Raw genomic sequence first — 2,614 nt, 5'->3', positions numbered from 1 at the left:
TAATGCACTGCATTATTGTAATGTAGCACGTTCTGGCGCCTTAGCGGTGTTGAGTTTGTATTTGTTTGCACAGTGACTGTGTGCCTGGCCCTCTGGCATTTACCCAGCCATTTAGATCTCCAGTTTGAATGTATCGGACACCAATGTTACAGCGACATTCACTAATGGCACATATGAAACTCAAGTCACAGATGCAGAACACATTTTAAAAATATGATATATTATCTGTGTTTTCCACCGATCGCTAGTCCCTTTCCAATATGAGGAATCAAACTGGAAATGCCCTTTGGCCTAGTGAAAACATTTTATGGTATAACGTAGAATTACATTGTATTTAAATACAGGATTCATTTTCATAAAAAAAACCCATGTGTGCTTAAAGGTAGGGATAACACAGATGCTTTGCTTTGCTTCTACGTATAGATTAATGTGTCTGTGCGGCATTGGACATCAGCGTCTGATAAATCAGGACTGAAGGGAGACTAACGGTCTATCAATAATGGCCTGGGGGCCGCCATAGACACGCTCTGAACACCCCCGCCCCCCACCTCCAGTACACACACACACACACACACACACACACACACACACACACACACACACACACACACACACACACACACTCACACTCACACTCACACTCACACTCACACACTCACACTCACACTCACACTCACACTCACACACTCACACACACACACACACACACACACACACACACACACACACACACACACGCTCACCTCTTACTTGTCCATAATCCCCTAACGGTTCAGCGCAGTTATTTCCCCCGGGGGCCGCAGAGGTCTGCACTGCCGCACAAATGCATTAAATTCAAGTGTTGTTGACGCACGCTCAAAGGAAAGCAATAATCTGTGCCCGGTCATTCCTTCTCTCCTTCTTTTTTTCTCACCCCTCCCTTTTTCTTTCGCTTTTCATTTTCTGAGGAGTGAATAGAATTGCCTTTCACTGCAGAGGTGATTATGTTCCATTTAGCATGGGAATAATGGGAGTTACACGTATAACCCGTGTGCTGCGTGCCTGGAACAAGATTAAAAACAGGTGCGCTGGGACACCGAGACTTGGCAGAGAGTGAGAGAGTAAGTGCGAAAGGGCAGGAAAGAGACAAAAGGATTGAGAGGTATATAATTTTACAACTTTAATAATATCGCGGATCATATCATTTATGAGCCACTTTATAACAATTAGGATCAGTTGTCGTCGTTCTGTGTTAGACGTTTCCTCTCTCTCTGGTTCTGAATGAACCATTAACTATTGATAACAGGGTTTAAACAAGAGCACTCTTAAACAATCAACGGGTTATCTTTTCATTCATTTTGCCTGACACGTTCCTATTGGATTTATTGTACTTGTACTGCATCATACGAGAATCATTGGCCCACATATATACAAACAGTCCCCCTATGTCTTTGCATTCTTTCATGCGATTCTTAAAAGAATGTTTTTTCAAAAAGGTTTGGCTGAAGCGTTTAATACCTCATATAGGAATCTCAGTTGAAGGCACCACTCCCTCCCTCAAATGGCTAAAGTGAGCTGCATTAACTGCCAAATACCTGTAATAACTTATATTGCTGATAAGTACTTTACATTCACCTGTTGAGCTGAATCACAAAGATGCACACAACTGTCAAGAGTTCATTAAAGACCCGATACAAGCGCTTTGTTTCCCCCAACAAGAGTAGAGGGGATATCATACAATTGGTTATCTCCACAGTCTACTAGTTCTCATTGCAAGTCCGACCAAACAGGGGAAGCTTCTCATGAGCAATGTAGCCATCCAATTGACCACATAAACAGCGCCCTGGTTCAATATTCTAGCATCTCAGTGTTCTTCGTCATTCCCGCTCCGCTAGGCAGGGCGATATCAAGCCCCCCCCCCATCAGGCTCACCAGTGGTCACCCCTCCTAGACGTCCACCAGTGGAGCAGCTGCACAATTGAGGTACACCTCAAACACCCCCAGAGTGTCTCTCATTATCCCCCCGTTAGGTTTGCTCTTTTCTTGGAAACCATCTGAAATTGATCCATCTCCATGGATTGCCCCTATGTTTCCCCATAGAGTGGTGTTCTCCATGGCTCCATGACCATAAACCATAGATTGACGTATGAACCCACTGTTCCCCTACTACTTACATTGAAGGCTACAGGTGTTTTGCCAAGGTGCCGCTCTGAAGACATTCCTGATCTTTCCAGAGTCTATCGAATACGAATCTGCTGCCCCACTTTGCCTTAACATCGCAGCACTATTCAGTTTCTTTGCGAATGATGTCCTCAGAGAAAAATGTGTGAATCTGTGTAGCTGGATAACACACTTTTCAATGTTCTTCTAGTCTACCGTGTCGGCTGGGTTCTCCAACAGCCTCACGATTCGTGTTGAGTTAGATCAGACTGGCGGCTTCCCCTAACTGCTCTCAGCTCCCATTTAGGTCAAGATGTCGTTGCACAAGTAAAATGACCATGACCACATCCATCCTTGCCCCTTTCTCCCACCATGTTGGGGTGTTCTTAAAATGGATTAGACAGAGGGGTTAAGTTGAAGCAGGCAACCATTCCGGAACATACACATTTAGCGACGGCCAAGAGATTCAGATGCA

The sequence above is a fragment of the Gadus chalcogrammus genome, chromosome 9 (assembly GCF_026213295.1).
Source record: "Gadus chalcogrammus isolate NIFS_2021 chromosome 9, NIFS_Gcha_1.0, whole genome shotgun sequence".
Classification (NCBI taxonomy): domain Eukaryota; kingdom Metazoa; phylum Chordata; class Actinopteri; order Gadiformes; family Gadidae; genus Gadus; species Gadus chalcogrammus.
Note: the sequence above shows the minus strand (reverse complement) of the source record.